Source organism: Diachasma alloeum, unplaced genomic scaffold, assembly GCF_001412515.2.
Source record: "Diachasma alloeum isolate Michigan unplaced genomic scaffold, Dall2.0 Dall_scaffold_00396, whole genome shotgun sequence".
Classification (NCBI taxonomy): domain Eukaryota; kingdom Metazoa; phylum Arthropoda; class Insecta; order Hymenoptera; family Braconidae; genus Diachasma; species Diachasma alloeum.
The window spans coordinates 257,352-272,326 of NW_021680535.1; the positions used below are offsets into that span (position 1 = coordinate 257,352).

The window sequence follows — 14,975 nt, forward strand, 5'->3', positions numbered from 1 at the left end:
AAAAGGTGATTTTCGAAGCAGATAAAATGAGCCAAAATCGTATAATTCCTGATAGTGATGAAGAGTTAGGCAGTGAGGAGAATTTATTTACTGATGAGGAGGAGTTTATTGGTGATGTGACATTTGAAGAAAATGGAAATAAAATATTCTCCAATGAAGCAACAGCAGGATCGCCAAAAACTCCGCAGAAGAGAATCCGTTATGATGATTTTGATAACAACAACGAAAATCTTCCATCAGATATTTTAGAAAATGCCCAAAAGGTCAAAAATCAGACGCTACCAACAACTTCTATAGAAAAATATTACGTTTTGTATCATATTTTTTTATAATTATAACTTTCTTTTTTTTGCGAATTCTTAATGATTTTTAAAAATTGTATTTTGTAATTATTATAATTAATTTTTTTCAATTAAAAATACTTTACAAGTTTTTTGAACTACATATTCAATGAATATAATTAATTTTTTCTCCAGAAGTTCCGCATAATTTTTAAATCACACTTTTTTATAATTATTTTTTTAAATAAATGTGATCTTTTTTCTTCAGTGGNATAATTTTTAAATCACACTTTTTTATAATTATTTTTTAAAATAAATGTGATCTTTTTTCTTCAGTCTTGCGGGCAGTCTTGCGCAGTCGGGCGGCTGCGCCGCCCTCGTGAGTAACCGCCTGCTTTCCGCACTAGTTGCGTAATGTACTATTTCTTGAGATATTTCTTTCTTGGAACAAGTATTGTATATTTGAACCAATTTCAAATAAATAAGATCTTATGGTGAATATCAATTATTTCTCCTTGAAATACCTTAACTTGAATTAAATAAAACAGTCCTTGGCCTTAAGAAACATGTATTCACCACATAAATGGAAAAGTTATATTTTTTTTAACCTAATATAATTTCCATTCGAGAAATTTTCTATTTTCATGAATTGATAAAAAATTCGTACCTACGAGATGATTGCAATGAGGAATGAATTGAATCTTGTTTTCTCGAATGAAGTGGATGTTTAAATTGAGCTTTCCGTACATCGCATTGAACGAAATTTATGATATCCAAGTTTGTGTTGAATTGCCATAATCTGTGATTCTGTTATTGTAAACTGATGCGATGTTTTTTAGTCAAGAAATATAAACTTCTTTCAACTCAACGACATCTTACTATAATCTCAAAGCTTTTACCGCGTAACAATATTCATCCTGATTCGACAGACGAGATGCTCACTTCAATTATAATTAACTTGGAACAACGTATAATCCTGTTGATTGAGGTAACAACGTATTTAGTCATGAGAATAATTTTGATTTTTGAGTAAACCAACGAATTTCTGGAGTTAGCAAACTTTTGACTAGAAAGAAATCAAATACTCTCATTATTACGATAAATAAAAGTAACTTCAATTCTAGAGAAGTTGAATGTTTCCCAATAACATATATCTCCAGAAGAGACAACCGGTATTCACTGTGAAATCATGTTTATTTGAAAATTAACCACCAAATGATAGTTGGTTCAAATAAAATTCTCTTGATAACGTTATTTTTTTCTGTCAGTATAGCGTGAAAGGATTATTCTGAAAGAATCGAATGCTTACAGCCTGTCTAATATCGTTATGAACCACGTAAAAATTTGATTCAAATGAAACTGACAAAAAAAATACAAATTTGATGTTTTAGAAATGATCGATTTACTCTAGAAAAAAATTGGATTTAAATTTTCTAGTCTGATAGTAACTACCGTCGAAGTTACATGGGCACTTAAGACAGAATTTCAACAGTCTCATGATGCGCAAAAAACATAAAATTACATTTTTCGTAGAAAATTTTCAGAGTTACCAAAAATTTCTTTTTAATTTTCTCATGACTGGCCTGTATACCTTATTACAGAAATGTTCTACTAAAAAACGATCAATAATACGAATTGTTGAGTCAATGCAGCCATTTCAATTGAGAAACTACACTACGTCTAGATTCATAAAAATTAAACATCACGATTACACGGAAGACGAAAAACTAAAGATATAGAAATAGGTTTTTATAATACAATTATCCACAATATGAAATTAAATTCTACACACAAAGTATTTGAATACAAAAACACTTGTTAAAAAATCACAAAATATTCACCGTCTTGTTATAGTAGAATAATTATAATTGTTACTGAGTTTGGAAATGGCTTTTTCAAGCTTATCTAGACGTATCCAATCGTTCTATATCCTGCCCTGAGCGGGGAAGTGTCAGTAGCAGTAATTGGCCATTGAATTGATACTACGATAAGAAATACTGCGAATATCGACTATGTAGTATCACATCCAGATCACAATTGTATATTTAGAGGACGTATTCCTTGATCGTTATCTTTTATAAATGAATTATAGTGAATATGAAGTATCAATCGTTTTAAAAGATATAAAATGAAGAGCAAGGGAAAATAAAAATTTATTAACAATTGGTTTCTGCACGTTTCCGAATTTTCACGGATGAATCGTATCAATTTTACACATTTATGCATTATACAACTGTTACATGAACCGTAATAACAACCCTCGGATGCATCCTTGTGACAAGGGAAGAGTGGATACATCCGAGCGTTCTTACTATTGTTTATTTCCAATATTTATTGACATTCGAAAGTATTGGCTTATAGGGCTCCTTGATTTCTCACTCTTCTTCCAAATTGAGTGATCACTCGGCCACTGTTATTTAAACAGATTCACGATCTGTTTTTCTTAAGTTTAGCATATGCTTGGCATTGAAAGGTCAAAATAGGCTTGACGAAATAGATTGCTGACCGAAAATATTTCACCCGTTTGTTAATAGAGGATTGACACGAAAATTGGTGGACAGTTCTTAGCAAAAGCTTACATTTTCACACTTGCAAAATGGGACCAATTTCACTGTGAGATACACCTAATTTCACAAGCCTTACAATTTGAATTTTTCATCGTGAGGATTGTTAAAAATCATTTCACAATTTTTTTCTCAAATCTAAACATAATAAAAACGGACATTCCGTACTTTTTAGTGGATAAATGAATACATAATTATCAAAAATATTATGTATAAATCACTAGCCAAACATGCGTGCGCATAGCGCGCCCCCTTTTCTAGGTAAACAAAATGGAATCGCTGAATAGTTTTTGACATATTTAAGAAAATAGATTTCGATGTAAAGTTGAATATCCCCTGAACTAACCATCCGTTTCAGCCCATCTTCAATGCGAAAGATTATAGTACTCAAAAGAAACTTCATGCCAAATTTCAAATTAATATGTCAATTTTTCTAGTTTCAGTGCGAACAGACATTTTGCGCGAAAACCGAAACATGGAAATATTTTGAAAACTTTGTACGAACGGCTATGCATATTTTGATTGGTTGATATAGAAGATATCAAGACCAATATTTTGAAAAAAAAAATTAAAATTGGCTGAATAGTTTTCGAGATTCTACATAATTTTCAAGCAAAATTCGAAAATCTGAAAATAAAACGATTTCAATGCTTCCATACAGAAGCAAAAATAGGACGCGAATACACAAAATCTCCTAAACATTTTAATCGAAAAATTAGACACCTGTGTTTCCTACCCTTGCGTAATTCAGTGCAAAAGTGAAACTTTTGAAATGTGTAATGCATAAATGTGCAAAGTACTTCAATGTCGTCAAAATAAATGAATATAAAAATCCGTTATTTTTCCATTCGTGTGAAACAAAAAATTACGAAATTAGACATGTGAAACTTGTTCAAATTTTCAACATCCATATTATAACCTTCTATTCACTATAAATCAGAGAGAAAACATTTATTCATTTTTTCCCACGGCATTTTATGACTCTAACTTTCAATTTCAAGAATGCAATAAATTTTTTCTCTCCATTGATAAGTGATTTTTAATTATTAACAAATCAATCAGCACAGGAAAAAACAGAATAATTATACCTACCTTGTCTCTCTCTTTTTTACCGAATTATCTGTCTTCGTCGGACGGGTGACGAAAAATAAATGAATAAAAAAAATGGGCACGTGAAAATTGAAAATCAAATAAAAAAAAGGTAATGACTTCATTGTCGGATATGGTGATGCAGTGCGGGGGAGGGGGCTGTGGAGTATTGGACCAGTGCTTTCACTATCCAAGAAGAACACGTGAGCCAAGAGAGTGCGGCTGCCAATTTGCTCTACTGCACAGGGCGGACGTCGCGTGACCATCGGTACTGATGAAATTTCACTTAAAAATCAAAGAAACTCAAAATCTTAATTACGTTGAGCGGATTAAACTCATGATGACAGTATTTTTTTTTCTTTTTTTAACTGTTTCATTCGCATTTTATGCTGTAAATGACAAATGCCAAGTTGACTAATTAAGGTAGTAGAAGTACTCTTTCTCTGATTTTGTAAATGTATAATTTTTATCGTTCGAATTTGGATTTTCAGGATTCCCCTCTAATTTTTTACTATCGTTCGTTGTATTAGGATGTTCAGGAGAGACGTGATCAGAAAAATTGTTGTCAGTTGGCAATCCGAATTTTCGTTATTATTTTTATAAATAACCTTCTGAACATTCTAAATAATCTCATAGATTGATTTCTCCTATTCTGTGTATAATTATTTTGTTACTTAAAACCTTTTGTTCAACATTTACTCGATTCATTTTATTTTTGTAGAAATTTACTCTCACCATTGCATTATATAAAACCTTTTGCAACCATTTTGATTGAAAACAGATAAAATGAGGCAAACTACTCCATTATTCAATTTCCAATAATGTTTTGTGAACATTCCTGTACTTCGCTCTTTATTACTATGCTCTTTATAATTACCATATGGTCGATTTAATGAATAAATAAGAATTATATTGATAATGGCGCTAAGAATTTTGTTTTCCTTAATGAACCTTTTTCTTAATTTTCTTCTTTTTATTTCAGCAAGGATGTGGGGAGAGTCATGCAAAAAAAAACATTAAGGATATCCAAGTACTTTGTCTACTTTTTCTCCAGTGAAATGCTTTTCTACACTGTTAGAAAAAAAAAGAAATTTCATGGACAGTTGACCACTGCCTTTTAGGACAGTGACACTGAGTGCGATTTAGGAAAGAAAAATCATGAAATTTCAGGTTCCACTGAAAGTTCAGTAAAACTCCAGAATTTTAAGCAGCATAAAGACGAGAATTCCTCAATTTATTTAAATTTCCAATCTAATATGAATATTCAGTGTCAATTACCTAGAATTTTCAGTGAAATCTGAAATTTCATGATTTTTCCCCGTAAATTGCATTCAATTTCACTGTCTTGAAAATTCCAAAGTATACTGACCGGAATTTTCTCATTTTCTATTTATTTTCAGAGAAAAATGGAACTGAAATTTACAGTTCTCTTTGACTTTTCCATGAAATTCTGAATTTTCAATGACGAAATTCCTTAAAATTTCAGTAGTAATTGACGAAAATTTTCAACAGTGTACTTCTGCAGTCGAACGTCAGAGCTTTCATTTGAGCCCCATTTGACCCAACGTTTCCGAACTTTTTACAATGATTTTATTATTTAAACTTTGCAGATCTGAATTTGAATCGCGATATTGAACCGTTGAAAAATACTTTAAAAATCTAAAAAAAATTTGAAAATTTACTTTTGGAGGGAGGCTGATGAAATAACTTGTGAACAATTAATTTTCGATCATAAAAATTTATTCATATTCAGAATTTTGCCGGAAATCGATTTAATGCCAAAAAAAACAAGGTTTCCGAAAGTTTAAATAATTTCAATTATTTATTTATGAATAATAAATGTTTAAAAAAATAATGATTCTGTATAAAATGTAATTTTAATGACGCTCATGATTTTTTTCACATTTTTCTTACGCAATTCAATTGACAAATTTGATGATTGAATCTAATAGTGTGGTCTGTACCAAAGTGGAAAAGATACCTGGATATCCTCAAAATATGGCTATTACAGATTACATATTGTTCCTGTCACGGATATGATTCTAGAGTTTTCGATACTTTATCCAAATGGCTCACAATTATACGAAACTGCCCCTGAAAAATCAAAACATCTCAATATTTCTTGCATTTACTTCACAAACAAAAACAGACAACGCGGAGAAAATTAGACTGTTTTGCAGACTTACATGGAGAGAAATATCGACATAATGCCACAAAATTAATTTCTTGTTTCAAATATTTCATCTCTTAAGGATAAAATGATTGGCATAAGAATTCTGCATAATGAGTAAAACCGTGTAGGAACCCTGTGAAATGTTCATGACTTGAACACGAACACTTGGTGATAAAGTGACAATTTTTTACCTCAAGAACTCATTAATTTCGAGCCAAAAGATGCAAAAATTACTAACAATGCTCAAATCTTCGATTCAATGAATCATGGATTAGAGACTTTCATATTGAATGAATACAGAATTTATACAGGGGAGAATCTTCAGATATATCTATAATATAACCGTCACTTGCTCTCAATCGCAATGAGTTTGAAGAAAAGCAGTAACATCTTTTCCTTCTCTCAAACTTACTTTATTTCTTCAGGAATATCATCTAATTTCCAAAAAAATATCATCCAGTATCATCCTCATCATATTATCCACCAGTATTATCCATATCACTGTCTAGTATCATCCTCCTGTAGTCCGAATAGCACCGATTTCTTGTCTGAAACTTACCATAAATTGATCATGCGATTGAGCATGCGATGTTCTCCACTCAAGAAATTATTTTTGTCATTATGTCGATTTTTCTCTGAGTATGTGTAGTTCATGTATGTGCCGGTGTCATTGGGATTAGAGGAGATGAATCACACATGAGAAAATGTTATGGAGAATTCGAACATTTCCTATAGGATTTTCCAGATAGGATTTCCTATAGAATTTCTTGTCAGGTTTTTCCTATTGTATTTCTTATAGGATATCCTATAGGAATTCATATGAGATTTTCAACAGGATTTCCTATAAAATTTAGGGGCATAAGGGTCAATGAGGGTCAAAAGTTTCAGGTGGAGACCATGTGGGGGTCATCTAGGGGTCATACGGGGTTCATGTGGATGTCATATGATCGTCATATGGAAATCATAGCAGAGTCTTATGGGGTCATATATAGGGGGTACATGTGGATTATATGAAGATTATATGGGCACGATATGAGGGTCATATGAAGGTCATTTGATCCTCATATGACCCCCATATGATCTCTGTAGGACCCCCGTATGTCTCCATGTGATCCTCATATGGCCTCATATGAGACACGTATAGCCCTTATATGACTCTCACATGATCCCCATATGAACCCCATATGGTCTCCACATGACCCTCATATGATCCTTATATGACCCTCAAGTGGTTGACTCCCATACGACTCTTTTGACGCTCATTCTGACCCTTATGGCACTAAATTTCATAGGAAGTCCTACTGAAAATCTCATAAAATATCCTATTGGAAATCCTGTAAGACATCCTGTAGGAAATCCAATAGGAAAAACCTGATAGAGAATCCTATAAGAAATCCGATAGGAAATCCTATCTGAAAAATCGTACAGAAAATGTTCGAATTCTCCATGAGATTTCCGATAGGAAATCCTACAGGATATCGTATAGGAAATCCTATAGGATTTTTTCATACGTGAACATATGGAAAACTGTCATGTATAAAATTTTGTGTACAGGAAAAAATTGTTGGCTTAAAAAAACAACGTGTATGTTTGGAATAACAGTGTGTACATCTGCAAATGTATGTCTGCAAAACAGTCCATAATTACACTTGCCTTCGTCCTTGAACAATACATTAATTGCTAGAAAATAAACGACATAAAAAATCCAATGAATTAAAAATAAAATGCAAAATGTAATGAAGTGCACTTCTGAATAATCAAGGAATGAATTTCCAACTGCAAACACTGCTATGATCATTTTGAACAGCAAGTATTCACACAAGATCACAAGTATTCACCCAACGAATAACAATCATTTATCAAATATCAACTGTCAAGCTTTTCCAATTACAATAACAGTGAATCACATCTTTTGTTTTTTTTCCTGGTTTATATGTATATATATATATATATATATATATATATATATATATTTTGTTTTTTCCCCTCTGGTACAAATTTTCCGAGAAATTTGGTTCTGGATATTTTAACAAAGGCAATTGTCCGACTACTGCTTTTTTCTACTATCCTAAATCCTTAGAGTGACCCGATTGGTACAGAGGGAGTTGTTAACCATTACCAGAAGAATTTTAACATAATCGTGCAAAATATTACAATTTGTCAATCTTTTCAATTTTTGTTGTAATTAGACATTGATGCCTACACTGTGAAAAATTTGGTATTAAATTGACAACGATCGGTGTCTCAATGAGTCCACACCGTTTTTGGCGTGGAGTTGCGGTGTTAAAATTCCACCGTACCATAGGACATCGCATGTAAAATCTGGTGTTAATTTGACACCAAACGGTATCCCAAGAAGTTTACACCGGATTTTTTACTATGTATGGTTTAGAGATGTGAGTGACAAAAATAACCGCCAATGACCACTGTTATAATCGGTAATTACCGCGCCAAGGATCTGACCATATGTCAGAAAAAAATGATGATTGACCATAGGCATGAAATGACCGAATCAATTTTGATCGTCAACTTCCGTCTATATAGATGACCCTCAATTTTCGAGTACTAGTCCAGAGATTTCTACACGGTTAATAGTTTTTAGCCGATATTTTCAGTGCAATTTTCGAAATTTTTATCACATTCAAGTTCCACTGCAATTTCAAGGAACTTCCTCATTGAAAATTCTGAATTTCGAGGAAAAGTCAATGAGAACTGCAAATTTCAGTTCATGATTTTGCATTGCACATGAAATTGCATTCAGTGACACTGTTCTGAAAATGACTAGTCAACTGTCCATGAAATTTCAATTTTTTTCGAACACTATGTAATTGAGAACAGGGCCACTGATAATCATTAATGAATCACGGATGAAAAAAATTAATAGAAAAACCTATCGAATTCGTCAGAAAATTCTATTGAATTTTTATTGAACTGTTCTATTAGTTCTTGGCCGATTCTATTGAAATGTTCAATAGAAAATATTCAGTAGAAAAAGTCAATAGAATTCAATTTTTCTATGTAACTTATTCTATTGAGATATTTTCTACAGAATTTCTTCGGCTCAAAATTTCTAAGTTTTTTCGTTTGATTTTCTTGATGAGGAGAAAAGAAAAATAGAATGAAAAAAACTTAGAAAATTCGAGTCGAGCAAATTCTATAGAAAATATATGAAAAGAATAAGTTATATAGAAAAATCGAATTCTGCTGACTTTTTCTATTGAATATTTTCTATTGAACATGTCAATAGAATCAGCCAAAAACTAATAGAAAGTTTAATAGAAATTCAATAGAATTTTCTAACGAATTCAATCGGGTTTTCTATAAAATTTGTTCGTGCGTGATAAAATGATAAATGATAATAATAAATTATTTTATTTTATTCTATTAAAAAGATTTTCGATCGAAGCCTTAAAAAATAGTCCAAAAATGGCAGAACTAAAAATGATGGTCAATTTTCAACTATACAGGGTGTCCCACCACTGATCTTTTACCTACGAGGGTATTGAAGAGGGTGCTTTTTAAAGTAAAAAATTCCCCTTTCACTTTAGGATTTGAGCACTTTTTTCCCGCTTTTTGGAAAATTATTGTCGGCGCGATAGGGCAAGAAGGGGGGGGGGAGTGTGGCCGTAGGATGGTTTCATATCCCGAGTAGAAATTTCGTCGGGAGCCCCCAACGTGCATTGGGAACCTATGAGTTTGTTGCGGGTTACTGACTCGTAGGTTGTACCTGACGTATAACCCGTAGGTTCCAAACGCAACAATACTCGTAGGAACGATTATTGTCGGTTACAGATGAATTCACCACCGATCACTAACTCACGTAGCTCAACCCGTTTGTAACTTATTTGTCCCTTATAAAGTGTTAACGGCATTCAATTATCCAAGTCCAGCCGGGCATAACTGGTCGAGAACTCATCAGTACACTGAATAAGGGTCAAAAGCAACAGTCAGAAATAAGGATCAGAAATAAGGGTCAGGAGAGTCAGGAATAAGGATCAGGAATTAGTGTCGAAAATAAAGGTCATGAGGATCAGAAATGAGTCGAAAATACACGTCAGAAATAAGGGTCATGAGGGTCACAAATGGGGATAAACAATAGACGTCAGAAATAAGGGTCACGAGGGTCAGAAATGAGAGTGAAAAATACACATCAGAAATAAGGGTTGAGGATCAAAAATGGGGATAAACAGTAGACATCAGAAATAAGGGTCACGAGGGTCAGAAATGAGAGTGAAAAATACACATCAGAAATAAGGGTTGAGGATCAAAAATGGGGATAAACAGTAGACATCAGAAATAAGGGTCACGAGGGTCAGAAATGAGAGTGAAAAATACACATCAGAAATAAGGGTTGAGGATCAAAAATGGGGATAAACAGTAGACATCAGAAATAAGGGTCACGAGGGTCAGAAATGAGAGTGAAAAATACACATCAGAAATAAGGGTTGAGGATCAAAAATGGGGATAAACAGTAGACATCAGAAATAAGGGTCACGAGGGTCAGAAATGAGAGTTAAAAATATACGTTTAAAATAAGGGTCATGAGGGTCAAAAATGGGGATAAACAATAGACATCAGAAATAAGGGTCATGAGGGTCAGAAATGAGAGTCAAAAATACACGTCAGAAATAAGGGTCATGAGGGTCAAAAATGGAGATAAACAATCGACGTCAGAAATAAGGGTCATGAGGGTCAAAAATTGGGATAAGCAATAGACGTGAGAAATAAGGGTCACGAGGGTCAGAAAGGGGGATAAACAATAGACGTCAGAAATAAGGGTCACGAGGGTCAGAAATTAGAGCCAAAAATACACGTCAGAAATAAGAGTCACGAGGGTCAGAATGGAAAGTCAAAATTGAGGGTCTCAAGGGTCAGGAATAAGGTTCATTAATAAGAGCCAGCAATAATGGTCAGAAATAAAGGTAAAAAATAAGGGTCAGAATTAAGGTTTAGGCATAATAATCATAAGTCAATCGTCAAAGAATGCGAATCCTCGCCTTATCTGGCATATCGGAATGTTATATTCACAAGAATTACAGGATAGTGGACTTGGACTTCAGCACAGCAGACGATCATCAAAGTTAAGTAACATCGAATACGGTTCGGAATTGGATGGGTGACCACTCACCGAAAATGTAATTTTTTTTTCTTTTTCTACGTATATAAATAACTGCGTGACGTTTCCGTGAGTTCCTTGTAGGTTGAAACCTATGTGGAACCGGTGACCATGTCGGTTGCAACTGATAGGTAACTGATGATAAACCGACGAAATTTCTACTCGGGATGTGAGCATCAAACGTACTGAAAAGAAAAGAAAGGGGAAAAAATTTGAACAATTGTAAAAAATAAATATCCGCCCCAGACATTAGTAGTAACAGATTAAAAGAAAAAAAGGACCGATAAAAAAAAGTGCTCATATACAAAAGTGAAAAGGAAACTTTCCACTTCAAAATGCATCCTCTTCAATACCCTCGAAGTAAAAGAATCGGTCGTGGTACACAGTGTATAGACGATTTTTGTTTATTTTGGCTCACGTCTGCATGGAGAGAAATTTTTGATAAAAATTATCCTACCGTTCTATCAAAGTGTATGATGAGTCACCGTTTCCTCATTTCTATCCCAAAGTTTCGTAAAAATTAACATATGATGATCAAATTTTATTTTACGTTAGAGAAATTTTATCCTGACGCATAATAAATTTTACCCTACCAGCCTAATAATGTTTATATAGATAACAACGAAAATTCTAGAACGATTGGTAAATTTTACCCTGCCGGTACAGCAATTTTTACTCTACCGGCACGGTAATTTTTGATCATTCAATTCAATTCAATTCATTTTTGAATTTGATCATCATATATTAATTTTTACTAAATTTCGGGATAGAAATGAGGAAACGATGACTCATCATACACTTTTATAGAACGGTAGGATAATTTTTCTCAAAAATTTTCCTCCATCTAACACAGCTCAACTGTAACGGTAATTTTGCATACAAAATTCGGTCAGGATCAAAAACCGGTCAGAAACCGATCATTTACGTCTGATCTGACCGAAAGGAAAAATGACGGTCATTCTACATCTGTGCTATAGTTGTAAACTAGGCTTACTGTCTATTGTTTCCTACTGTCTCCAAATGAGAATTCACTAAATAAATGAACAATTCATTTTTTCTTTTTCCAATAAACAAGATATATCAAATGAGTCATTTTCACATAAACCTTCGCATTGAATATTCAGTTCCCAAATATCCTTCTATTGAGAATAAATATGTCAGATCGATAGAGGAGAAATCTAAATAGCTGAAGACTAAAATTCTGGGATCGACCGAACAGCTGAAACCTAGAGAAGTCTGGAACCGGTCGGGTCACATAAAACGTGAAAAACTACCTTAATTAGCATCAGGATTTTTATTTCTTTACTTATAACAAATATTCAAACATGGAAATTGGAATTTTCGAGTCAATTCTAACGCCTCGAACCGCCGTAAAAAACACGTATCGACTGAAACAAAGTGAGTATATATGTTCCGGATTTACTAGCAATAATTCACTGGTTGTCACATCATTCTCTGACTATCCACGTGGGTCGATTGATGTCGGGAAACGGTGCGTCCGCTTGTGAATTATAATGCAGTATTAAACTTCGGCACAATATACTACCTGAGACAAATCTCGACTGACAATGAATGCACAAAATGCCTCGAGTTGATAACTTTACTCTTTACATGAATAGAAAACAAATTTTTTGAATTTCTTTATTATCACCATTAGGCACTTGTCAGCACTTTTGAAGAAGTTTTTTGGAGTCACGCTTGTAACACTTCGACACATGTGATTTTATTTTCACGAAATTAATCAATCTATTCTAATAGTATTACGAGAATACTAGAATAAAAGTATGGCCAAATCATATGCTTATATAAAGTTGATGGTGTTCACACCATTTCACGTTGAACAAAGTCATTGGAGGTACGAAAAAAACAATCAAACAATGAACTCAATTAAATTCCGTGCATTACGTTTTTCAGCATTACTCCAGGATTCATCTATGCTGAGAACAATGTCTATGTGAACATTCAACAATTACGTCACGCAATTAAGGGCGTGGGGGGGGGGTCTTGAATGTTGTAACGATGTGTGACGGTGAGGGGAGGAGTTCGCCCAGTAGTCGTCAGTTGTAATTCTTAAGGTATTTATGGCGGGGTGGCCATGTAGGAGGTGAGACGGAAGGGAAGTTATTATTCTCTCACAGAAAACCAATCGCTGAACAAAGAAAAATGATATTTCAATTATAATTTCTTAATCTATTTCGACCATTTTTGTGTTCGTAATATTTTTTTTATAACTTTTCTATTTTGTCCCACATATTTCAAGCCTTCTTTTATTTTTCTAGCTTGTGTTTTGGATAATTGGGAAATAATTAATATGGATAGAAAAAGTGACAACGTCGTGCCGTTCGAGGTACAAGTTGGCAGCATTGATTCACTCAGCTGTTATGTTCCTTCCCATAGTTAAATGTATCATCACAACTCCATTCGTACTTGCCGCGCTTACCCCTCCATACGATTTCTAACCTCGACGTTATCGCTATTTCAAGTTGCGCAAGCAGAATTTCTATTTTTTATGGATTTTTTCATTATCCCTTCTAAACAATTCTCCTAGGCCACTTGGATTTTTTTATATTCCTTCCTGTAAGCACCATCCAAGTGCGAAATTTCAGGAAAATGGCGACTTTTTAAAAAAATTTCATATTTTGTTCCGGATTCCCATAAGAGCTCTTGTTAAAATGCATTTTTAGAATAATGCCTGTATTTCATCCATTCTGATTTCATTCATTGATTCTGAATTTTGCAAAAATCAAAGAATAAATATAAAACAAATCAAAAATTTCTTGAATTTTTTTCGACCTCCCCTGAATACGTCATAAATACCTTAATGTTGTGATGACAATGTTATAAGTTATATGTATTTATTGACATTAAGGCCCGGTTGCAGCAGCTTCGGGTAACGAAAACGTCAGATCAGAAAAAAGTAAATTTGGATGTTTGATGAATTATTTTACCCGGGAGAGTATCTCAAATTTATCCCAGGAATAAAAAATAAAATTTAATCCCAAGGTAAAATCAGTGTTAATTTAAATGGGGCTACAGGATAGATAAAAAATTATTCTTCGGGTCAAATATTGAAAAATTATGACCCTTACGATATAATTGACCCCGAGGATAAATTTTACCTTGGGGTTTATTTGGAGAACAGGGCTTGGTGCAACCGGGTCTTAATAAAGAAAATAATTGATGGCGCTTGTATTCAATTTTTTTCCAGATTTTTCTTTCCACTTCTATTTTCCATTTTATTTTTCACATTAATCGAGGGAGGGGGGAGTCTTGCGTTTATGACGGCTTGTGACTGGAAAGCAGAATGTCAAAAGAAATCGTAACGTAATTGTTGAATACTCCCTATTGACTATTTCTCGAATTGTGATTTTCATCCTTCTAGCGCGTAATGTAAACATTAAATGTTTTAAAAGCTCATACGTTCCAAGGTTGAAGCTATCTCCTCGACCTCAATCAATAAATCGAATGTTATCAGTCGCCCGAGACCTCTCCAATATAACGTATTATTACATTCAACTACCGGTTCCAGGAGCTGACAAATTAACTCATCCTTATCGTCAATTTTTCGTATCTCCAATACTTCCAATACAAGAACAATTCTGATCCACGAATTCTAGAATAAGTATAAAATAAACTCACAGAGTTATTTCTTCTGTGTGCGGCACATTGTTCTGAGTATTTTTTTACATTAGAAAAACTATAACTATATTTGCTAATTTGTTATTACAATTTTTTGTTGTAAAATAGTCAAC

At 33.4% G+C, this 14,975-nt stretch overlaps 1 protein-coding gene across 3 annotated transcripts in view; it reads left to right on the forward strand.

The window, feature by feature from the left end:
• LOC107041973 overlaps window positions 1-14,975 on the forward strand; it is a 320,981-nt gene that overhangs the window by 234,595 nt on the left and 71,411 nt on the right. The gene's annotated exons all lie outside the window — the stretch shown is intronic.